A 26734-nucleotide genomic window follows, 5' to 3' on the forward strand; every position below is an offset into this window, starting at 1 on the left:
AAGTTTAGCTTATCTTAAACAGCCCTCTATGCTAATTATAAAGATGTCGCTAAACGCTAATATAATATTTATGGTTTAATTTTTTAATATTTAAAAAGCTACTGTGACTCTGTATTATTTGGGTTCAGAAAAATTCGCAAAAATTAATTTTAATCATTTTCAACTTGATGGACAAATCTTGCCAAATTGGCCATTTTTTAAAATATTTAATTTTCTAGTAAAAAAATATTTAATTTGGCCGCTCTAAGAACCAGATAATTCTTTACGACACGATGGGGTATATAGATTATAACTCAACTTCAAGTGAAAGGCACTTAAACTGAGACTTTATTTTTCTTGGAGAGCTTCGCGAAAGTCGGTTGAAAACGTGTAATCATTAAATAACGCTTTTTATCGAATAACATGCTATTTTGATAACTGCAAGTTTGCAGCAGTTATTTATGACTGTTAGATCAAGTTTACCCTATCTTTTAACAGCGCCCACTTATATACTATGTATACTAATTCTGGAAATGGCGCATAACGTTACTATGAAGAAAAGACTCAGTTTTGAGAAAATGAAAAGTGTTTGTGGTCTAATTTTTTAATATTTAAGAAGTTACTCTGACGCTGCATTATTCGGACTTATTAAAGCACCTTATAAAATGTACGACATATTCGTTGGGTATTATAGTTCAACTGACGCTGGATTGTAAAGTACTACGTTAAACCATACAACGCTGTAATTACTGCAAAACATGCTTCTTGTATACATAATGTTATAACTAAATTGAGTAGTATATACTATATTAGTAAGTTTTCTGCGGAGAAAATAGGCAACCGGAAGCTTTTCAAATAATACTTCCCTAATCCTTTAAGTGAGATATCAGCTTGCAACGAAAATAGCTTACTTATTCTAATTCTAAACTGGTAAGCTTTGTTAAATATAAAACGAGTTGAAGGCAACAGCTATATGGTTATTGTGATCAAAATGCTTTAGAAGAAAAAGTAAGGCTGGTATATTAAAAAAGAGAAAAAAAAAACTATGCTTAGTGCATATTTCCCGCGAAACTTGTCACAAAAGTGTATCGGAACAAGAGAGCCGATTTGCATACTCATTACCCTATCCTATTTCTCGTTTCTGGACCCCTCAGTCCCCCATTTTTGATGCACCCCCTTTTTTTTTCATAAAAGAAGTATCTATGAAAAAGCTTTATATTCCACTCTTCCTTTTTAATATCTTATTTCCAAAAAGCGTGTGGGCCGTAACTAAAATATGGAAATTTTCCCTCAAAGCTCTTCGGGTACTGATCTCGTATTTTGTATCGTAAGTGAAATAGAACCGAAATAGACTTATTCCAGCAGAAGAATCATTCTTTCACCCCTCCCCCCCTCTCAAATAGAACGAAAGTCTCCGTTTCCTTTCCGTTCTGATTGGCATTTCATTCGTATGCAAGTTTTTTTTTCCCTTTCCTTCATACTCGTGATAGTAAAAACTTTTTTTTCTATCTTCCTTTCATATTACGTATCGATCAGTAGTTACTTTTAATATTTCTTAAGGCGTCGCTATGGCTAAAAGTGCTATTTTGCATAAGTGCCTATATGTTTCAAACAGTTTCTTTTGAAAGAAAGTCATATAATTATTAAACCGTTATTTTCAAACTTTTTATTTAGTGCGTTTCGATTAAATTTTCTATCAGCACCTTTCTTTTTTTCATCATTATTTTAGTAGTTCTTAAACTATGGTAAAACGTTTGGGAAATTTTATATTTTCAAAAAATCGAACAATTACTCGTTTTTGCTTTTAATTTTTTAAAATTTTTTTAATCTATTAAGTTCGTAAATGAGGCAACAACCCAAACAATGGTGTAATGTTTTTTTAATACATATATTGCGTTTCGATTGAATTTTCTGACAAACTTATTTTATTTATTTATTTTTTAAAAATGAATGAAACGAAAAATTGCTCGTTTTAGCTATCATTCAGTTCTTTTAGGGTTTTTTTTTTTCAGATATTGCTTCGGTGAATTTAAAAGTGTGAGAAAGTGTTTCGATTAGAATAATAAAATAGATTTATAGAAAAAGAATAACATAAAAAGATCAATTAAAGCTTTTTATGTTACACACACATATATATATATATGTTAGTTTTTGTATCCCTTTTAAATATTTCAAAACAATAGTTAAAAGCAATGGCAAATTTATAAACTACAATAACTTAAAATCTACCCGTTTCAGCTATCATTTTTAGTTCAACAATTTTTTTAAAAATATTTTTATTAAATGTTTTTTTTTTTTTTTTGTGCATATATATAACGTCGTTGCCGAGTGGAAGGATTAAAACAGGTCTTAGGCAGGGAAGGAGGGTGCAGATATTACGTACATCAATGAAGCTTTTCGATGACAATTGAGAAAAGAAGTAGCAAATTTACTGTTGAAAAAAGTACATTTTTTTAAAAAATTTTTAGTTCTTCTCTTCCTTTCACTTCTGATCGTTTCAAAACGATATTGATAAACAAAAGCAAATTAATAGTACTTCAAAAACTTAAAATCTATTCGGTTTAGCTGCAACTTTTAGTTTAAAATCTTTTTAAATATATTTCGTTCGTTAGCTAAGAAACAGCTCTAAACAATTGTTAAAAGTAGTTGCAAATTTATTGCTAAAGAAAGTGAAAGTTTCTCATTTTAGCTATCAATTTTAGTTGCAAATTTATAGCATTAGAAAAAGTGAAAACTACTCTTTTTAGCTATCACTGTTTTTAAAACTTTATCATTTACCTTGATGTATGTATAGTATCTTCAAGGAAAAAAAAACTAAAAAAATTTTTCTAGAGGCTTGCCGAATGAGTTAGGCACGATGTTTGCCAAAACTCTCGATCATATCATATGATTATCACTGCGATATCATCTTGTACTCGTTATTTCTTTTCATATTTGCGATTGTTAAATATTTTGTTTTCTTTATTTTTCTTTTTATGCGTAAAAATTAAAATAAAATATGTTACTTAAAGCACAGCCTGCATTACTATTGTAGCTAAGTTCTTTTTCAATAAAAGAGTAAATAATATTTGTAAAATACGTGTATACACTGTTTTAACATATTGCGTGTCGATGTTTCAGAACTGTACATTTCCCGTTTCTATCAAATTACATAGTTCTGCACTTTATTATTGCTATCATTAGTAAATAGAAAGAAAAAATTAAGATCGTTTATAGTTACATCGAAATTACAACAGAAAATATATGATATATTAGATATGAATATATTTTTCAGACAGATTCTTTTTTTTTGTCTACTCTACCAAAACATTTTTTTATCATTTAGTCTTTGTAATGGTTATGGTTAGATTAGACTTATTGTTCTTTATTGATAGTTAAGGTAATTCATATTTCCATGCAACAAATTCGTTATTGGCAATAATTTAGGGAACTGCTATTTTGACAAGACAGATTATCTTATCTTTCTCTGTGCTATAAGCTTTTATTATTATTATTTTTAAATGTTTGCATTATACATAAAATAAAATTGTAAAAAATCAAAGATAGAAAAAACTAAATTTTTATTACATGCAATTTTTTTTAATATTTTTGCCTTTTAACTCTTATTATTTTCTGCAAGCTAGTTGTTTTTTCCGTTTTTCTAACATTTATTTCAAACTTTAACAAAAATTGCATTTCATTTTCAACTATGTGCATATAATATAATTATATGTAAATTTATTAAAAAAATAATTTTTCTGGTTGAAAATTTTGTTTATTCGAATTATTATTTTTACTTATTTATTGAAATTTTCAGCGTATTTTCTCTATTTTGAGCCATTTAGTCTTCCAGACTTTACTAATAACTAATAGTTCTAAGTCCTATATAAATATGTAATCTCTTTGCTGATTAATTGTTTAATTAGATATGAAATATTTCTTTCCTCACCTGGTTATTTAAAGATTCAAAAAATTTATTCTATCATTAACAAGAAATAATTAGACAGATTGTAAAAGCATATTCATATTTTTTCTTTCCTTGCGTGAGAAAGCATCTTATTGCCCTTGGATTTATTTCTTTAATAGAGCCAATTTTCGCCAATTAATTGACCAGTCAAGAATAAAACAAATTGCCATAATTTCTGACGCCTCTGGCATTTTATCCAATAAAGAGAATAGAACAAAAAAAGGCAGTTGTCCTTGCCGAAAATCAATATTTCCTTTTTTCTTCCTCTTTTGAGGGTGGGAGGCACGCATTTTTTGACTCATCATCCTAAAACACCTGTTCGTCCCCCCTACGTATCCCTCCCACTAGAATACTTTTGAATATATTGCACCTGCCGGAGATTCCTATACACCTGCCTTTCTCGACCAATGATGACCAGCAACTCCTTGTCTAGTCCTCCTATTTACAACGGAACAGTCCATCAATATCCGGTTTTGCAGCATCTTTAATTACTATACAACAACAGAAACGATCTTCTCTACCATCGCCAATCACTTTTTTATCGCCAAAGAATGGTGGAAGAGTCGAGTTGAGTTGATCTGTAAAACAAGCACGTCCGAAACATTGGTAATGAGAAAGGAACTGAATGTTACACCTTTTCTTTCTTTTTTTAAATATTTCTTTCTATGCCATTCACTTTTACTTTCTTAAAGGCATTTAGCTCCGATGGCGTGTCTTCAGATGATGTTATTGAATCGAGATGGAGTAATTTAATGTTTGTTGTATAGACTTGACGGCATCTATACTAGCCTTAGGAGTTCCATTTCGTCTTCGTTGAAGATTTAAGAAGGATTTCTATTCTCTTTCCTATTATTATGTATTGCTAATATGGTACTAATAGGAATATATTGTTCTTTCTTAAATTTGGTAACTTGAAAAAACGGTTTTGTATAAATTTTTTACTTTCTTAAAGACATCCGTTCTGAATTTCCGATGGCATGTCTTTATATGTTGTGGTTAAATGTTTGTTGTGCAGCCTTGTCATCCATTGTGGTTTTACTTCGTCTTCGTTAAAATTTCGGTCAAGATTTTTATTTTCTTTCATATTATGTATTGCTAATACGGAACTAAAATGTATATATTGTTCTCTCAATCAGTGAAATATTGGTTATGTTTAAATATTCAGTTCTATGCCATCCACTTTTACTTTCTAAAAGACATTTAGCTTTGATGGCGTGTCTTCAGATGATTTTATTGAATCGAGATGGAGTAATTTAATATTTGATGTAAAGACTTGGCAGAATCTATACTTGGGGTTTTCCATTTCGTTTTCGTTGAAAATCTGAAGAAGAATTTTATTTTCTTTCATGTTATTATGCATTACTAATATGGTATTGTTCTCACTTTGAAAGCTGGAATTATCGGTTTTGTTTGAATATTTCGTTCTATACCATCCGATTTTACTTTCCTAAGGCACCTACTCTAAAATTCTAATAGCTTGTATTCAAATATCGTTATTAAATTGAGATAGATTGGCTTAATGTTTGTTGTACAGACTTGTTATCTATATCACCTTGTGGTTTTATTTCATATCAGTTAAAATGTTTGTTATGTTTCAATTTTCTTTCATATTATGTATTGCTAATATGGAACTTAAAGTTATATATTGTTTTCTCTCAGATTGTCTGAAATATTGGTTATGTTTAAATGTACGTTCTTGCTTTTAATTTTTTTGGAGGCATTTAGATTCTTTTTGGTGGCGTGTCTACAGATAATGTTATTGAATCAAGATGGAGTCATTTAATATTTATTCCATAAACTTGCCGTCATCTATACTGGGCATCTGGTTTCATTTTGTCTTCGATAAAAAGTTTTGACTTGATTTCCGATTTCATATTATTTATTGCTCATGTGGTACTAAGTAGTAAGAGTATTGTTAAAGATTGTAGAAATAGATCGTTACTACTTTCAGAGGGCGGTAGAGGTGCTTAACTATCAATACCAATATTGATAATTTAACCGTGATTGAAGATCAATAATTAGGGAGAAAAAAATTAAATAACTTTAAATATATATATTTTTATTTATTCTTGGTAGCAATATTATATAATGATATCGTGAGGGTTTAAAATGTTCTATTAAGTGCAAGCAATATAAAGACAGGCCCTTACTCAAAAATTCGTTGTATGTGGTCTTATAAAAATTGTTTCTCCAATCGCTTTAGGAAAAAAAAAGTAGTTTTAAAACATTTTAGACTATACTGTCCAGGATGAATCAAACAATAATATTCAATTTTCTCAATAAAAAATGAGTGTTAAAAAGTTTCGAAGTTCCTAAAAACGTGACCTGCCTTTCCTTTGATAAGAAAATGTATGAAAAAGAACTAAAACTCTTTAAGTAAATCTTTTCCAATTTATATAGCGTCGGCGCTAAAATTTTCTTATCGTTTGGAACGTGAGATGTATAAGCATTTCAAAAATTTAACTTTCTCTTTTCTTTAGATTTTACATCCCAAACTATAAAATTTGATGCCAAAAATTTTAAATAAATGCAATTTGGGAAAGGAATGTAAAAATCCTTTTAAAAAATTCTAAATATTTTTATGCTATCCTCATGAAATTTGAAATTCGGATTGCCATTGTTTGTTTTTATTCATATTTGTTTTTTATAGTTTCTTTCTTTTACCTTAAAAAATTGGTTTATTATTACAACTATTTTCTTAGATGTTCATATATAAATTATTTGTTTATTTATCAACTAGAAGAAAAAAAAAAATTTTTCATCCCTGTCATTAAATATCAGCTCTAATTATTATTATAATTTTTTTTTTTTTTTACTTTTTAATAAACTATTACTTTTTATTTCATTTGTCAATACATTTTAAAACTTGTAAGGAAATAAAACACATATTTTTAGAGAATTTTAAAATTTAGTTTTTTTCCCAAACTATTGAACATTATGATTAGGTAACTAATATTTAACTCAGTATCGGCTATTTATTAATAGTATCAGTAAATATATATTTGGAAGGAAAATATTCTGATAGATTCTTTTAAATTTTTGACTGAAAAAAACTTGCTAATTTGAATCTAATTTAATTGATCGCTACTTTTTGTTGTTCACCACTTTTAAGAGCGTGGTCTATCACTACATGATACACATTAGCTAACTTTTTTCGGTTTTATTTCTTGATTTCTGAATAATTAATAAAATTAAAAGATTATTATTATATAGATAAGAGGTATTGTTAGTTTTTAAACACTGATAGAAAAAACTGTTGAAAACAAGTTTGGGCCTTTTTATTTAAAATACTTACTAGGGGAGAAAATGATAATAATGTTGGGTAGTATTTTCAAAAATTATATATATCGCTTTTTAAAAAAATTATTAATCGAAGGTTTATGGACAAATTTTGCTTCTTATAAATGAATTGCTTTGACCTTATAAAAAAATTCAAAACAATCGATTCGACGCGTTTATTATTAGTCCTAGTTAGGGAAATAATTGGTTTTAATTAACAATAAAACGCTTAAGTTATTACCACTTGTTAAATTTTGAAGAAAAAAAAGTAAATTAATTACATTTAAAGGAACACGACATTGTCTAAGATTATTTATTAGTTCGATGGTATTTAATTTAAAAACAAATTAGCACTCTTAAACTATTTCTTCTTCAGTTCTGGTGCTATGAACAATTAGCGTTCACATAAAGGACTCTTTCTGTGTGGGCTCTATCATTCTCAAAGAAAGAAACATTCTTTGATATTAAACATTCCTTTTTGACAACAAGAACTTTTTCTTTTAATAAGTATCATTCGCATCCTTCTCAAAAAAGGGGAAAAAATCCACACTGCTTGCCTTTGTCCTAACCGAGCCTTCAGGCCAAAAGCATTGTTCTCCAATCATACGTAGTTCTTTTTTATATATATATTTGACCTGTCCGTAGTCCTCTTCCATTGCTAATGAGTACAAATGTGATGTAACCGCTTTTTAAAAACCTTCCTAGAATTGAAAGCTTTGTCATTGTTTCTTTTTTTCTGTTCCATCCAACACTGTCGGTTTCCAATCCTATCTGTCGCTCGTATAACTTTTTATGACTCACAAAAACCATCTGTTGCCGTTCTAAAAATTGGACTTTTATATCTGTTGCTGTTTGATGCGTTTTTCGGACATGCATTCTAAAAACAGAGAAAAAAAGGAGTGGCACATCGTGGGTGGTCTTTTATACCTTTTCTTATTTCACTTTTACCATCACCTTCTTTGAGTAATATATTGCTTGAAGATGGTAAGGAAAAAAATATGACAATAAATTCCGAGTTAGCGCTGCATGTTTATTTGGAATGAAATAATAAGAAAAAAGTTTTGATCTAAAGACAATGGCTCATAGTTTAAGAAAGGGGCCATGGCAAGCAGCTGGTGTTGTGGATAAAGGTGAGCTCTCGCGGGGGTAGTCCACCAGGGAAGATGATCGAACAGGTGAAACTCGGGGGCAACATTCCACACTCGGCAATGGCAATTAACTAGAACGAGTTAGTATCCGCAATTGCACCTGCCGATCACACTAGGCAGAAATAACCTGAAGGGAAAAGGAATATTTTCTACTTTTATAAACGTTTAATGATTTCTAGAGGGCGTTCCCATTTAGCATCTATCCTGAAGGCTCTCATAGAATTATACCATGGCTAAGTTCGTCCTCGCTGTGCCGCGGGAAAAACGATTAAAAGCAAATTCTGTTTTACCTGCATCAATTACATAAAGTATATGAAAAAGTTAAATCAGGTAAACCAAAAATAAAGTATGAAGTTTAGAATGCTGAATTTTTTTTCCTTCAAAATATTAAAAACCAAACAAATTATGACGGGATTAGTTAAGAAAGATTTAAAAAAAATAGTCTTAATAAAATAAAAGTATTTCCGTAATTTAAAGGTAAGATGCATCTATCCTGAAGGCTCTCATTGAATTAATTATACCGTAGCTAAGTTCTTTTCTAAGTTCGTCCTCGCTATACCGCGGGAAAAACGATTAAAAGCAACTTCTGTTTTGCCTGCACTAATTACATAAAGTATATAAAAAAAAAAAACAAGATCAGGTAAACTAAAAATAAAGTATGAAATTTCAAATGCTGATTTTTTTTCTCAAAATATTAAAAACCAAACAAATTATGACAGGATTAGTAAAGAAAGATTTAAAAAAAAAATAGTCTCAAATAAAATAAAAATATTTCCATAATTTTTAGATCAACGTTTCCCAAACTTATGACTTTCGTGTACCCTTTCTAAATTTTTCGTAACACTGTGTACCGCTAATAAAAATATAAATGTAATTTTTACTTTAAAAAAAAATTGCTCAAAAGTTCAAAATCACAACTGGCTGTTGCCACCACTAATTATTAACTGTTAACTCTGCAAAAAATAGTCAATAGAAAAATACGTAATCGTAAATTTTCATGGCTAGCTTTGTTTTCAAATAAAAAATTTTTCAAATTTTCATTTGTTGTAAGATATTTCGCGTAAGAACGTGTATCCCCGAAAAACTGTTCCCGTACCCGTGGGGGTACGCGTACCACACTTTGGGAAACACTGTTTTAAATAGTAATCTTTTTATAATTAATTTTCAAAAATTTTAATTCTACGCAATTATCAGCTAAAATAAAAAATTTAAATATCGATTAATTTAAACTAGAACTAACAATGGTGAGAATATTTTAGTTTCAAGAACATCCTACGGCATTAAGCTATTGTATTTTATGATATTTCCTTTTTGGAAATTGAGCTATTTGTAGTAGATTTTTTCTTTGAAACAACAATTTCATATTTTTTACATCTACGCAATTATCAGCGAAAAAAAAATATTGAGACATCAATTAATTTAGATGACTAGAACTAACAATGGTAAGAGTATTTTAGTTGCAAGAACATCCTATGGCATAAAGCTATTGTATTTTATGATATTTCCTGTTTGGAAATTGAGCTATTTGTAGTAGATTTTTTCTTTGAAACAACAATTTCATATTTTTTACACATCTACCCAATTATCAGAGCAAAAAAATATTCAAATATCGATTAATTTAGATAACTGGAACTAACAATGGTGAGAATATTTTAGTTGCAAGAACATCCTACGGCATAAAGCTATTGTATTTTATGATATTTCCTTTTTGGAAATTGAGCTATTTGTAGTAGATTTTTTCTTTAAAACAACAATTTCATATTTTTTACATCTCGCCATACTATCTTAAAATATCATGTTCAAAGAAAAAAAGCGCTTTTAGAATAGGAATATAAAATCATTGAAAAATATTTGGCCTTTTCTTAGAATATTCCTACAGAGTCTTGTTTTCCCATTTTTGTGAATGTATACCCCCATTATTTAAATCAACTGTTTCTTTTTTGTTATGAATCGTAAAACTTGACTGCTATGGTAGTGAAGAGTTATGCTTCCATTTCTTACAAAAAGGCATTTTCAGCATTTTCTGTCGTCCTTATTTTTCTTCTCTATTTCCTTTTATTGTCTTCGATAGTCTAGCTATGTTGGTTCCCTTGTTAAACGTTGTGCACGAGACAGTGAACTATAAATTGCGCAAAATTACCTCTTGCTCACTTTAGCCGGAAGATAACACTCGAAATTTCTTTGCTTCTCCAATCTGTCATACGTATGTTGTCAAATGAGCGCAAACTTTTTTCATTTTATGCGTTGTTAAAGAAAAAATACATCCTCACAAATGGCTAGTCGCTGAAAAATTGGGAAAAATAAATGGAATAATAAGGGAAACTTTAACTGTTACGAGTGGTTATAAATACTATCCAAACTTTATTTTTTTAATAGAAGTTTGTGAACTATTCCTAAATATTATTATTATTTTTTTTGGCGTTTTTTTTTAATTTGGCATTTTAAAATTTGCTTTAGTGTTGTGTTTTTTCCGTTTTAATAAATTTCTAAAAATACGGCTTATGCTTTTATAGTTAAGTTAAAATATAGTTCTAAACTATTTCCATAATTTTTCTTCAGGGTTTTCCTAGTTAAAATTTTACAAATTAGTTTTCCCAGTTTTTGTTCGTTTTTAGACTCAGATCTTTATTTTTCATCTCTATTTCATTTTTATTATCTTTGATAGTCCACTTGTGTAGGTTCCCTTGTTAAACTTTGTGCAATGGGCAGTGAATTAATGAACAAAACTAATTCTTGCTCTTTTTGGCTAGAAGATAAATCTCGAAATTTTTATGCTTCTTTAACCTGTCATATGTATTTAATCAAATATGTGTGATCTTTTTTCATTTTAGGCGTTGCTAAGGAAAAAATAAATCCTCATAAACGGGTAGTAGCTGAAAAACTAGTCGGAAAAATGAAATGATAAGGGAAACACAATCTTCGCAATGGCTACTCACTGAGCAACTGTAAAAAATTTACAAATGAGGTGAACCGGATGAACTTCCAATGGAGTGAACTGGGCTCGAATCCCAGCGATGGCTGGTTGAACTAATTCCACACCTAGCTCGCACCGACCACGGTGCTGACGTAAAATATCCTCAGTGGTAGACGGATCAAGTCCCCTTGTCGTCAGGCTAACAGTGAAAGGTTTTCGTGGTTTTCTTCTCCATGTCACCCAAATGCTGGTTAGTTTCACAAAAAAGTCCTCCATGAAGGCAAATTTCTCCCAATACTTGATTCAGGAGTTTCCTTGTCATCTGGATTGGGTTCGAAATTACAAGGCTACGGAGTTGAACATTAGTAATCGAAAACCCAAAATTGCGTTAACTGTTCAACGACAGTTATAAAATTAAATAACAAGGGAAACTTAATTGCTACAAGTGGTTATAAATATTACCCAAATGTTATTTTTTGATAGATCATCTTATACCATTCCCATAAATTATTTTCTTAAGCGATTCTAATGAAGTTTTCCGTAATTCGATTCTTATTTTTAAAGACTTTTCTCTTTTCGAATCAAGACAATTTTAATTCATACCACTAATTTCAATTTCATAATTGCTGTACATACTTTATAATTTTGAAGAATTGTTTATTTTTACGCTAAAAAAAACAAACCGTTCATTTAGCTCTTCTTTGACTTATATGAAACGCATAACTTTATTTTTAACAAAATAAATTAAAAATCCACTTTACAAAACTACCAGTGTCGCATATTTTGTGACATACACACCACATTTGGGTAGGGAATGAATTCCATCCTCGCTCAAATACTCCAAAATTTCAATTCGTACCACTGTCCTTGTCAGGCGCTATCTGCAGGCGGAGGAATTTGGAACTGTTATGCCTGAATTAGAAATTCCTCAGAGGTAGACCCCCTTCACACTCACCCTATCCCTTTTGTACATAGCACACATCATTAAACTGAAATGTCGACTCTTGGGGTACTCAGCAATTTAATTGACGCCTCTTTACCACTCTTAAGCTTGATAACTTCGGAAAGACCGAGAATTTCATCTTAAGTTATGAAAAGGACACTAATTCATTCTTGGCAAATGATATCCTGAATATTCATTATAAATAACTCTGTTTATAAAGTTGGTACTAAATCAGGTACTTGAGTAATATTGTTCCTAGTTATCATTGTCAAATGATTCAATTTATAATATGACACTTTCACCTCTGTTTGCATGTCTTTAGATTTAATATTAAACTATACTCATTAATTGAACTTTTCTTAAGAGTATTTAAGTTAATGTGTATCTTAATTCGAAATGAAAGTAGAAAATGGTTATGTGTAATTAATTTTCTAAATAAATTGCAAGTTTAATATTTATGATTGCGCCGCTAAAGTAATTAACTTGATCTAGCGTGTTGCCGTGTTAAAAAAAGGTTATATGGTTTGCAATTTTTATTTTTATTTTATTTGAACAATCAATTTTAACTTAAGCAATATTTTTTGCGGTAGTAGACTTTTTCTCATTTTTTTTCAGATAATCCATGGATGTCTCATACGTGATACCGATATCAGATACGAGATACCGAACAAACTAAAAAATAATTAATTTGTAAACATGCCCTCGATTATAAGGTACATGCATCTAATAATTCCAAGACCTTTTTACTTTTATTTATTATTGCAATAATAATAATATTCTTTAATTGGTTCATAGTTGCAAAAAGTAATAATAACCTTGGAGCTCCCTCAGCAGTGGACGGATCATACATTTAAGTCCCCTTGCAGTCAGGCTTACCCTGGGAGGTTTTCGTGGTTTTCCTCTCTATGAAACACAAATGCTGGTTAGTTTCATCAAAAAGTCCTCTACGAAGGCATATTTCTCCCAATGCTTGAACCGGGAGTTCCCTTGTCTTCTGGATTGTGTTCAAAATTACAAGGCTACGGAGTTGAACATTAGTAGTCATAGTCCCGAAAATTGGGTCGGCTGTTCAACGACGGTTATAAAATAAGAAATATATAAAATGCGTTTAGAGAAAGGTGCGACTGGACTTCGAGAATTCAGTTTTGTCTTTGTCTTGCTTTCGGGAGAAAAAAAATCCTTTACGGTGCAAATTGTGATCTTATTTTTTAAAAAAAAATTTTTTTTTAATCTTCAATTTACTTTATTTAATTTAACCTTTGAGTTGTACAATTTAATTTAGTTTTTTTCTTTTTTAATTACTTCATTTCCCTCTTGTTGTTACTAAATCAGTGGAGAGTTCTATTTCCTTAAAAAAAAAAAGGGTGTGACTGAACTTTAAAAATTCAGCCTTGTCTTTGTCTTGCATTCGGAAAATGAAAAATCTTTTACGGTGCGAAATGTGATATTATTTAAAATTATTTTTTTTTTTTTAAATTTTCTATTTACTTTATTTAATTTAACCTTTGAGTTGTACAATTTAATTTAGTTTTTTATAATTACTTCATTACCCTCTTGTTACTAAATCAGTGGAGAGTTCTATTTCCTTAAGAGAAAAAAAAAAAAAGGATGCGACTGAGCCTTGTCTTTGTCTTGCATTCGAAAAATAAAAAATCCTTTACGGTGCGGAATGTGATATTATTTAAAATTAATATTTTTTTAAATCTTCAATTTACTTTATTTAATTTAACCTTCGAGTTGTACAATTTAGATTAGTTCTTTATAATTACTTCATTTCCCTCTTCTTGTTACTAAATCAGTGGAGAGTTCTATTTCCTTTAAAAAAAAATTGTCTGTGTTAAAATGAAAAGCATGAAGTAATGGATTAAAAGTTGAGACAAAATTTACCCAACCCACTCCTATATAATAATAGGATTGCATGCTACAAGAGTCTGAGTCTGGTCAACCCCTTGAATTTAAGAGTTTATCACTGCCTCGGCATGATGCACGCATAAAAGATTATATTTCTCTTCCGTTAAAGTTTGCGTGTTAAGCTAGCCCCTTAATCTTTTGTGCCCTTTGTGTGTAACGGAAATTATACAAGTAGCTATTGTCGATTTCAAGGACAACCATGTCTTCTTTTGTGTTCTACTTATTTATTTTTTTAACTTGAGATTGCTAAGTAAAGTACTGAAAGCTATTAAATTTTGTTTCTTGAGATTTTCTCAAAATGACGTCATTTAACTGAACAAAATTTTTTGCGTTCGTTGAACGCTTATGAGATGTTTCTGGATTAACTTTAGGATATTAGGCTTAACTTAAGGCTTAAATAAAGCATAAAGAAATGAAAAGTTTAGCTATTATGAGTTTTTTTTTAATTTTAATGTTTTTACGATTTTGTTTTATGAATGTTGATGACTAGTCCATCCAAATAGTAGATTTGAGAAAGGACATTTACTTCCGTATTCTTATAAATATGAACCCAATTCAGAAGGCAAGGAAGTTCTTGAGTAAAATAGAAGACTTTTTTAAGTGACATGATTTATTCGGGAAGAAAAACCTCTTACGGTTAGCTTGACGTTTCACAGGCTTCAGCCCATGATCATTTTATTGCTGAAGATTATTTACACCAGCTATGTGATGGGTGTTATACTAGAACTGTATTCGAATTAGCTAATGCGTGCTTTATTCTTATACCTATCCTGACTCAATTATTCAAATTGTTGTAAAATATTATAATTAACTTTCTTAATTTAAAGTGTCCGAATCTTTCCTCCAAATAGTGGCACACGAATCCCACATCACTTGAAATTGGTTAGAGAAAGAAGATTGAATTTTGCCTTTAAATTTGATTTAAAACAGAAATCAATTTCTTTTAATCTATCGAAATACGGAGGAAAATTGAAAAAAAAAGTATGAAATGGAGCAAGTTTTTTTCCCTTTTAGATAGATAGTATGTTGAAAACATATCAAACGAAAAAAGAATATTATGGTACAAAAATAAACCTACATTCTTCAATCGAAATTTTGAAGCAACTGACAAATACCATGATGATCGATTAACTTTAATGTAAAATATGCTTTTAATGCTAAAGACAGAAAGAAAACCTTCTTTTAAATAAAAAAAACGGGATTTACTTTTTAAATATTGAGGAATAAGTTGAGATAAAATAATAGAAATATTTTTTCTCATCTGTTAAATACTGCTAAAAAAGTTTACTCACTATTTCCTAACATAAGCATTTTAAATTCTTCTGTGTAAAAATATATACATTGTTAAATTAGAGATATATTACAATATCAAAAATCATTGCTTTTAAGGGACCACCTGTAAACGACGTCAATATCAATTGGTGTAACTAAAGATAAAGTAGCTATTTATCTAAATTACTGCTATTTCTTGATGTTTCTGAGATAATTAACTAATTGTTTCGTCGGTACTATAATTTGCTAATAGTTTTTATTTTAACAACCTACTTACAAAATTTCTTTTGATGTAAGCGAAATATTTTTTTTTTTTTAGCTGGGAAATATCATATCATTTTGTTCTAAGTATCTACTTCAAGCTAAAGAATATCCTGTTTTTCAACTTTTTCTTAAGTGTTGGTGTTTAAAACCAAGATGGCGTTAAAAATTATCTTAAGATTCTGTTTCCGTTCAAGACTTACCATATGAAAGATAAAAAGGAAAAAAAAGTACTTTATGATCGTACACATGTAGCAGATTAGATATGCATCAAATAAATACAATTAAAAAACGCTAGAAGGCGCTGCTGTTCTTTCAGAGGCGCTTTCGTTTAATTATTCTTCACTATAATCGCGTTCTATAAAGTTATTATTTAAACCAAGATCTTTTTTTCCCCTGCAATAAAAGGACTATGCCATCGCATGCTTGTTTAAGAAATAGATCAAATGCATAATAAGTTAAAGGATTATTTAAGATTTAGTAGACGTATAATTAAGCTAAGATTTAAGCATTCTAATTACAAGAAGTGATCTTTTTTCCCCAATGATGTTATTATCTGGTCTTATGAAATATTACTTATTTGGATGTTGAAAAAGAAAAAACTTATATCCGCGCTTAAATCTTATTTTTGTAGTCTGCTGATAATTTAATTGCAATGGATACGAAATGTTCTACATGATTTAGGAAACTTAAAAAATCTTTAAGAAACTTATAGAAGTTTAATGTTCTTATTAAAATAATTATTATTAAACCATTGCTTCTATGGTTTGCTCAAAATTTTTATGTTTTCATTTGTATTATTTTTTTTAACTTTAATTCGAATAAAACTCTATTTATGGAAAAAGTTCTTAAATATACTTGTAAAAAGTCTTAACTAGTATTGATTTTTTTTTTTCATGAATAAATTTTTTTTTTTTTTAAATAAAAGAATTTTTGTCAAATTTCTAGATACTTTTCGAAACCGGTATTGATTCGTTTTTCAAAAAAAATGAAGATATATTTAAATTTTAATTGAAAAGATATATTTAAATTTTAATTCAAAATATATATTTAGATTTTAATTCAAAAGATATATTTAAATTTTAATTCAAAAGATATATTTAAATTTTAATTCAAAAACTTTGTTAAAGAGCTTGCCTGTTTAAACTATTGTTAAATCAAAGAAAATTTATTAGCTATTGTTTTTTTTTTATTTGAACCGATTTCTTAGGACCTGGTATTTGAAGCTAAAATTGGTTCTCGAAGTTTATTAACAAATGAAATGATATAATCGCAATTACAATCCACTTTTCGCATAATCACTTCATATTTTTCGTAGAATTATACAACAATATGTTTAAGAAAAAAAATGCAAATTTCTCTCAAATTTTCTGCAAGATTTTTATGCTATTTGTGATTGGGAAATTTAAATTGATACCAATGCTATAATTTAGTTGCTTTAATATGTCTTTCCCATGAACGCAGATTAAAAATCGAAGTAGTTTTTGTTAACATGCAAAATAAAAAATAAAAAGATTTATAAAACATTAAACAATTTAAAAATAAAATAAAGTGCTAATTTTTTCCACAGAATTAAAAAATTGGTTTCCACTTATATAAAACTATTAAAAGTAGAAAAATTTAATTTCAATTTTTTCTTCTTAAAAGAGAAAAAATTATCGTTGTGAACAAAATATACGGAGAATTCAAAGTGAACACCAAAAAAATTACGCTTAAAGTGTCACATTACGTTAAAAACAAATTGATGCTAAACCCAATGCATCACTGGAAGATTTTGACACATCCGGGGTAGCTGTTTGTGTAAAAAAAATAATAATCAACAACATAATGCTTGGCGTAGAAGATGACATGGGAATTTGTAACGATAATAGCTGGACCAATAAAAATTACAAATGGGTATTGATTTTTTCCCTGACATTTTAAGGGTCATTGTAAGGTTTTGTCAAACTCTAAACAAAATCTTTTTCCCGGAATAAATTTAGCAAAGTCATGGTCACGTCGGCGATTTAAAAAGAGACTTTGAGAGGAAACCGGATGAATTTAATAACTATTTAGTTTATTAAGAGACGATGTCACGCGTTTGCATAATTTTGAAACCATTTATATCGGTTGCAGCAAGATGGTTTTGACAGCGAGTCATCTTCAGATTTCGTGCACTCTAAAGATAGGCACGATAGGATGTATTCTTCCGATCATGTGACCAAGAAGGCGCGTTTCCTCTGAGAAAACCCCCCAGTCGATTAATTGACGCAATCGGTCGAATGAGTATGAATGGTTTGTGTGCACGCAACTATATCTTTCTCTGTTATTCTTGAGGTTCTTGGGTTATTCAAATATTAACCAAACGATTTTATTTTATCGTTTGAAGATCAAATCTTATCACCTTGGAAATATTTTGATATCGAATTAGAACTGTTTTCATGCGGTTTTTATTTGTGGTTTGGTTCGTAGGTAGTAATTTTGGTACTTAATTTTAGGTAATGACAAAAATATTTGCATGCGATCTTCAAAATTATTTATCTACTTATTATTTCTTATGGGATCGAAAGAATAAAAATACATCGTGATTGAAGGTCAAATATTATACAAAGCATTGTTTGTACTCGCAAGCGAGCCTCAACAGCGCTAATCCCCCCCCCACACACACACACATTACAAGTGGTTAAATTGGCTTTTTTTTTCTTTCATGTCTTAAGATATTATTTTTCTTCGAAATATTGCGCTTAAATTGTGAAAAAAGTTGAATAAATCTATAGTTATTAACAAATCTTAACCAAACGATTTTATTTTATCGTTTTGAGTACCAGACTTTTCTACTTAGAAAATATTTATATACCGAATTAAAAACCAGTTCCGTGTTAACTGTAATTTTACTATTCAATTTTAGGTTATCAATGAAATATAAACATCTCATTGCTTAATTATTCTTTTTTTCTTAGGGGAGGGGGAAATGGGAAGACTAACTCGTTGTAATTGAAGGAGAAATAAAATATTGTTTGCATTTTCAAACGAGCATCAATAACGACAGGTTTGAAACTTTATAAATCTCTTCCAATCAATTTTATTTCTTAGTTTTAAGAGGAATTTTGTCACTTAGAAAGTATTTGCAAATCCAATTTCAACCGTTTCCATTTGTGCTTTAGTGCGCCTGGGAGTAATATTACTGAATTTAGAATTAGAATGAAATATTTAAAAGCTATCTTTAGAATTGTTTACCTAGTTCGTCTTTCTAATCCCTAAAGAAGGGATAAAATGCATTATGTTTAAAGAATAAATATTATTCAAGCATTGATTGCGTTTCTAAATAAAAAGAGCTTCGACCGCTACAGTACGCCCCCTGCCTATGAAAATGGTTTATGTAAATATATATATGTATTTTCCCTTTTAAATATTACACATTGTTTAAAAATTGCCAATGTTATTGTTGTCTTTTTTTGCCATTCTGCATTGTGTATGAACTTAAAAAGAATTTAAGTTTTATTAATTTCAAATCAATATACTATGTAAGATTTTGCGGAGTATACTTGGTGGTGTAAATAAAAACAATAATTGAAGAACTTTGAACTTCACGAGATGTATAAACAACCCGGTATTATTAAAAACATAAAAATAAATAGAATGAAATGGATGGCCCACGTGATTCGAATGAGTAATGTCAATTCAATTAAAAAGATATTGCTTTTTAGGAAGCGAAAGTGGAAAAGGCCGCGGTAGAGATAGGCTGACTCGGCGAGGTCTGATTTTCTTGCAATTAATCAAAAGAATTGGAGATCAAAGATAAATCGGAAGTCGTTATGGAGAAATCTTCAGGGGAAGGCATTGGCCCACATTGCGCTGTCTGGCCAACTATGATGATACTATATATGTACTAATTAAATGTTTGCTGGTTGAGCAAACTAGACCTGATTCAGTATTATGTTCTTTTTTTTTTGCTTGGTTTATTTTTAATCTAGTCTTTATGTTTTACAGATTTTTCGATTTTTTTAAAAGAGAAACAAAACTTTTCAGGACTTTTTTTAAGAAATAATTACTTGTTCATATTTCATAGCATTGAATATCAATATACAAAAATGTTACTGAAAAATTGTGACTTCGTAAGTGGGTTAATGCAGAACTGTCCCAAAGCTCGAACAGCGAAAATTAATTTAATTTAATTTGCCAGACGACAAAACATTTCTATTAGTAAGAATGATCACCTGAAAAGCTTGAAAAATTATATCGAAAATTAATTACTTTTAATGCGAAATTTCAGTTCAAATGCTCCAAATATATGTAGATTTTTTTTCTCACAAACATGAGAAAATTATTTTTCAAGGAAATTGAGTATTTTTAAAACTAAGCGTAAAATATAGTGTCTTAAAATTTTAAAACTTATGGTGAATTTTAAATCAAATGTTCCAATATAACTAAATTCTGTTTTTTTTTTTTTTTTTTTTTTTTTTTTTTTGTGTGAATTGTTCTAAACTGCACCATTGTATAAATGTGACAAAGCTATACTTTCTATAAACTGTGGTAATTATTACTAAAAGAAATGGAGTAATTTTTAAACTCAAAAAAAGATTTAATGATTTTAAATTTAGTAATTTTAAAATTCAAGGAAGATTTTTAGTTCATATGCTCCAATATACCTACCTTAATTGTCGTTTTGCTCCTCTTTATTTGAAAATTACTATTTTACTATCCTAAATAACATATCAATGCGAAATTTAAAGTATTTTACAAAATCATGAAAAGTATCTCCCAAAAAAATGAAATAATTTCAATAATTAGCGATTTTAAAATTAAACATTTGAAAACTTATGGTAGATTTTAATTCAAATGTTCCAATATATCTAAATTCTCGTTTTTAAAATTTATTCTTAACTGCACAATGTGAAATTCAAATTTGCATTCAAATAACTAGAAATTATTCCTCAAGGAAATGTAGTAACTTCAAAATTTAGTGAGAAAATCGCCAACTTTCTTTTATGTTTACCCTTTTGACCTTGTGTTTTGGTGGGGGAAGCCTGGGAAAGTGTTCAACCCCTAATGAAGTGGCACCCCACCCTCTGCCAGCCCCCACATTCCTCATGTTGGGTTCCGCATCCCATTCAGCTACGTTTGGAGTTTAATACCTGCTATTCATCAGACATTATTTCGTGTGAGTTCTTTGCGAGTGTGTTTACACTTTTCCGTTGGATTACATTTAAATCTGTATGTATACATCATTTTTTTTTTCTTTTTAGTTACTGAGTTTCTTTGCTATGTAAATATCTTAGTGTAAATGGAGTATATAGCTTTAAAAGTCATAAGCAAATAGCTTTTAAAGTATAAAATTTTGATGTATGTTTTTGTTTATTTTCTTTTTATATTATATAACTTATAAATAACTGCCATAATTTTTAAATTAATCGCCATAATCCGATTACTTATTATTCATTGCTATTGGAACAATATTCAGTTAGAAAACGTGCACCAAAATTAAATAACCTACATTGGTTACATCGGGTATATAGTTGTTTCCTTTTAGATATTTTATATGTATCTACTTTTAAACAGGGTGAGTAGCGTTTCTAAAAAGTGCTTTAAAGGTGTATATTTTCGATTTTCGTTCTTTAGAAGCAATTGAAGGTACTTTTTTAATGGGTGTTTTTAAAAAGTGCATAATTTTCCATTTTCCAAAATGAGATTTTTACTTTATCATGTCGATATTCGCCACGAATTATGCAAAAAGACACTTTTCGTTGTTCTATTCAACGTTTTCACAATTAATTCAACTCCAATCTATTTCGGCGTACCGTCGGTCGGTAGCGTATGAAAACACCATTCGTTCTACATGATTCAAAGTTTCATGATTTTTGAGATTTGTCAAAAACTATGCCAAAAGTTAAAATGCTCAAAAATATTTTTGAGTGCCTGAAAAGAGCTTAAAAGGTGCTTATTTTTTGTCGAAAAATTTGGCTACGCGCCTAGTTAAAGGAATTTTTTTTTCCAAGTTTATTATGGTTTATAGTTTATAGTTTATGGTTTCCAAGTTTATAGTGATTATTTTTATGGGATGAATCAGATTTTGTTAAGACTGGCAGCCATGAAAAATATTTTGGTGGAAAAAAAATCTAGCACTTTTTTATTGATGCCATGGTATTGTGGTTTCTTCGAGTTTTTGCCCTGAAGGCAGTTATTCTCTAGATAAGAAGATAATAATATTGATGAGTTCTTTTAATTCGAGATTGTGTAAAAAAAAGTTATGTTGTGGGTTGTAGACTCAATGTAATAGATAGGAATTTTAACATTACATGGCTAATGCCCATTATTTTGGTAAAATTTATTTAATTTATACAATATGTGGTCTATTATGTGGTTTACTAGCAACCATCTATAGCCTGTTTCACATTAAAAGTCGATTAATTTTGTCCATGCCATATTTTTCATGGACAAACCGCAGTCTTTGGTCTGTGATGGATTGCTCGATCAGTTATTGTTGTGGACTGTCGTAATTGATACTAACAATAATATATTTTAATTACTGAATTTAGTGACTTAAAAAGGATCATTTTCAGCTCATAAATCTGGTTTTTATTTTTGCTTGGTGATCGCTTCTCTGAGCTTCGCGTGTAATTATGCATAAAGAGAAAATATAAAGTGTTATGACTTCGGGTTGCTTTAAATCAATTTTGACTTTGCCATATTGATGAATTTCTTTCTTTTTTGGACTGATCACAAATATTAATCGATTACTCCATCAATTATTGTTGCCGAGAACGGTTATAATTTATATTATTATTATTATTTAATTAGACATTTAGTTTATTTGCTGGGATTTAATTTCACTTGGGTGGATATTTAGAGTTGTAGTTTAGGATCTAGGGCTTAGTATTCATCTAGGAATTTTAAATATGGGGTTGTTTACCGAAGTATGTGCTTAGTTTTTGTACAATAAACTATTTTAAACTGTTACTACATTAATGCAAGGGTCTTTAAATCTCACCACCAAAATAATCTTAGTTAGTACCCAATACTTCAGAAAAATTTAAACTAGTTTTTCTTCGTAAAAAATTAAAAGATTATTTTAAACATAATATACGATCATATTCTTAAAATCCGTAATTTAATTCGATTTCAGTGATTAAATAATTTAAAATTGTTACTTTTATTAATGAATTATTAATTAATCTTACTACTTAGAAGAAAAGTTCGATAAGCAAAATATTCCTTTTACCCGGATCCTGTTTGTTGAACTATGTTAATTTACCAAAATTTATCCGGTAAAATTTCCTGCAATTTTTCATAATGTTATTTGTATTAAATTATTTCATTTTTATTAAAATTAATCCTCAGATAGACTTTTTTAACGCCTTTTAAGTAATTAACTCTTAAAATGCACTTTATTAATTATCAATTTGAGCTGGACAGTAAAATCAGTTCAAAATGTTTGGAAAAGAAAGGATATGCAAATTACGAAGAAAGCAAACGTATAATTTAACATTTGAAATTTCAATTAAAATCAATCGAAAACTAATTTAAATTGCTTCTGGTATTTTTTTCAAGCCACTGCTCATTGCAGCAACAATTCGATTAAAGACTTCTTTTTACCTCTATTTACAAATGGCCATACATTAAAATTTTTCTTTTTCTCATTTCTTTTCATCACTAACAAGAAGAAAGTCTTCACCACCGCAATCGCGCAAATATTAATTCGCAAAAAGAGACGAAAAAAGAAAGAATTGCCCTCGGCGAAAAATTTAAATATTTCAGAAATATCCAAGGCACGACCGTTGGTTCTGTTTTTTTCCCCCTCCCAAAAACGACATGACGTTAAGCCTGAAAAAAAGAGAAAAAAAAAACAGGAAAAAGAGACCTAGTAACTGACTTTCCTGATGAATATTGGATTCGTAGTCTTCTTTTTTTACCGTTAAATCAGTACTTGCTATTTTTCCACTTCCGAATCTGCGACTTAAAACTTTTAGTAAAATTAACTCTCAGATAAACCTTTTTAACCCCGAAAATTCTCTTTCAAATAATTTAACCCTTAAAATGTAAATTAAAAAGAGAGCAAGCAAATAATTTAGCGTGTGAAATATCATTCAAAATCAATTAGAAAACTAATTTAAATTGTTTCTGGTATCCCACTGCATTCATTGCATCAGCCTATCGATTTAAGACTTCTTTTTACCTTTATTTACATCCAGCCATACATTAATTTTTTTTCTTTTTCTCATTACTAACAAGGAGAAAGTCTTCACCACCGCAATCGCACAAATATTAATTCGCAAAAAGAGACGAAAAAAGAAAGAATTGCCCTCGGCGAAAAATTTAAATATTTCAGAAATATCCGTGGCACAACCGTTGGTTCTGTTTTTTTCTCTCCCCAAAACAAAATAACGTTGAGTCTGAAAAAAATTAAATAAAAAATAGGAAAAGGGACCTAGTAACTGACTTTCCTGATGAATATTGATTCGTAGTCTTCTTTTTTTACCGTTAAATCAGTACTTGGTATTTTTCTTCTTCGGAATCTGCGTCCTCAATTGGAGAATGTTTTAGATTCTAGGAGAATGAATATATATTGATAAACTTCAACTTAGATGAAAATGAAGTGCCTTTTTACGGCTTTAACGAGTTATCTTTTCTGGCTTTAAGGGTTGTTTGCGGAACTGCTAGAGGCGTATAAATTAGAAATGAAATAATAATTTGAGCCAATAGATTTATTAAAGCAAGTTTTATGGGTACTATTCTGATTGCCAAATTTATGTTTTAATAATAATAAATATGAAACAAATTTTTAGATTATTTTTTTTAAATAGAAACTCAGCTTAGTTCCTTTGTTTTCTGTGTTGGGTTCAAAATTGCAAGCCTACGAAGTTGAACGCTGGTAGTCGTAACCTCAAAAATTGGGTTGGTTGTTCAACGAAGGTTGGAAAATTAAATACATTTGTATTATTTCCATTAATGGTATCATTAGTTCCATGAATCATGAAATTTTTGATTTAATTATTTTCAAAATTGATTTCACAGTATTGTTTGTCATTTGACAAATAACTAAACATAGGCAAATATATTTAACAGAACAGCTATATTTAACAGAAAACTTCATGTCGTTCATTAATGTGAAAGAAACAAATTAAAGACTACTTTTAAACAGATTTCTTAAAACACTAGTGAATTTTTCATAATTTTTTCTTCATTGATTGTTTAAATATTCAAAAATAAAGTTTTTATTTAAATCTTATTCTCTTAAAATAATCTTAACAAATGTAGTGAACTTCGTGTCTCGGGCGTTTCCTTTGCTTAAAAAAATTAAATTAGTAAACAAATGAGTTGTTAATTCTACACGCAAAAGTATCTCTTATTCACAATGACAACTATGCATCAAACATTTTGTCACCAATATTAGTCTTTATCTATTATAGAATTATGGTTTCGTTTTAAACATTCCGACCTATCTCTCGGGGGGGGGGATTGAATGTGCACGATTTTGTGTCACGAATTCTATGGTGTGGTTCTATTCTGTCCCTTTAATTAGGTTAAACTTATGGCTCGAATTATGTTAATACTTATATCCCTGATTAGGTTAATACTTATATCTCTAATTATGCAAATACATATCTGACATAGTTAATCTCAAATTACGTTGCTCCATTATATCTCTAACTGGGAAGTACTTATTATATCTCTAATTACAATACTTATATCTCTAGTTAAGTAAGTGCTTCAAAATTTAGTTACGAAAATATTTAAGAATAAAATATTTTTTAATGATTTTTGATTTTCTTTGTCTTATGCCGTTGTATATAACTTAGAGTGGTCGTGAATATGGTGATTAAATTATAGAACAACACTAATGACAAAATAATAATTTGATATGTATGTGTAAAAAAACTTACTAAAGATTTTTATTTTTTTGAAAAATACTAAAGTATTAGAAAAGTTCGATATGTTAGACACTACGAGGGAAATATTTCCTCAATTTTAACGAAATTCATTTCCTCGAAGAACTGAAGATAGTTATTTCGTCATTTTGATGAAATTTTTGCTCGGGGCTTATACAACAAAACGGTTTTGTCCAAAATAAAGAAAGTTTTGAGAATTCATTTTTATAGTGTACTGTTATAATTATGAATTCTAAATTTACGAATTGCTTATTAATTAGTAATTATCTTACTGATGTTGAGTACTAAAAACGAGAAAGATTCATTGCTTTGTTAACTACACAAAAAAATTGAATTTAACTTATAAAACTGAAAAATTCTTTGGGTGTATACGTATTGTGTCTTGAAGAGAAATGTGATGCATAACGCCAAGTCTCTCAGATTAATCGCACGCATTCTTAAAAAGATTGGGTAAGAATTGCTTGCTTTAATACATAACGCCCCACGATTTATTTATTTTACTTCACCAAAACGCCACATCAAAATCTATCACAAAATTCCTCAAATTCCAGCCACAACAAAGAAAGAAGGGCGGAGAAAGGAAATTTCAAACCAGGAAAAATGTTTACAAATTCATGGATATTTGTTGCGATATAAAAATTGATTTTTTTTTCCACCCGCTATCCGCGCCTTGGGTTTCTTCAACATCTTGAAGAACGTAAGACTTTGCATTTTCAAGATTTCTCTCGCAAAAATGTTTGCATTTCTTGTTGCATTTTTTTTTCTTGTGTTATTTTATGGTTGCAAAACGTTTCTGGATGTTTTCCAAGCAGATACCGCTAAAACCACCCCAAAGCGCATACGTTCGAAGCCCCGAAGGCCTTGGTTCCAAACGAGATATGTTCTAAGCAAAAAAGAAAGAAAGAAACAGTGGCTGTAATCGATGAAAGTTTCGTTTGGTCCTTTTAATGAAATGAATCCTATATCTTGGTAAACGATGTACTCGCGCCCCAGCACAAGTCAAATGTTGAAAGATGCGCCGGGGCTTTGAGATAAAACGTTTCCAAAACTGCCCCTAAGGAGACGTACAACGTGCTCCCTAATGCTTGAGAACCGTTCGTTTCAATGACATGACTCTAAGAAAATTCTGTGTTATCTTTTTCATTTTACCCTTTTAAAGCATTTCCTTGTATTTTATTTTCTTCGTGATTTTTTGTTCTTTTTTTTATTTCGAAA

At 29.4% G+C, this 26734-nt stretch overlaps 1 protein-coding gene across 7 annotated transcripts in view; it reads left to right on the forward strand.

The window, feature by feature from the left end:
- LOC107443783 (plexin-A2) overlaps positions 1 to 26734 on the forward strand; it is a 275694-nt gene that overhangs the window by 74427 nt on the left and 174533 nt on the right. Inside the window, exon 1 of one of the 7 annotated variants that reach the window (XM_016057778.4) lies at positions 20728 to 20846. The exons of the other annotated variants lie outside the window; for them this stretch is intronic. The gene's annotated coding sequence lies outside the window, so the exon portion shown is untranslated. Of the gene's footprint in view, positions 1 to 20727; positions 20847 to 26734 lie in introns of those variants that run through there. 7 annotated transcript variants of the gene reach the window in all.

This window comes from Parasteatoda tepidariorum, chromosome X2 (assembly GCF_043381705.1).
Source record: "Parasteatoda tepidariorum isolate YZ-2023 chromosome X2, CAS_Ptep_4.0, whole genome shotgun sequence".
Taxonomy (NCBI): Eukaryota; Metazoa; Arthropoda; class Arachnida; order Araneae; family Theridiidae; genus Parasteatoda; species Parasteatoda tepidariorum.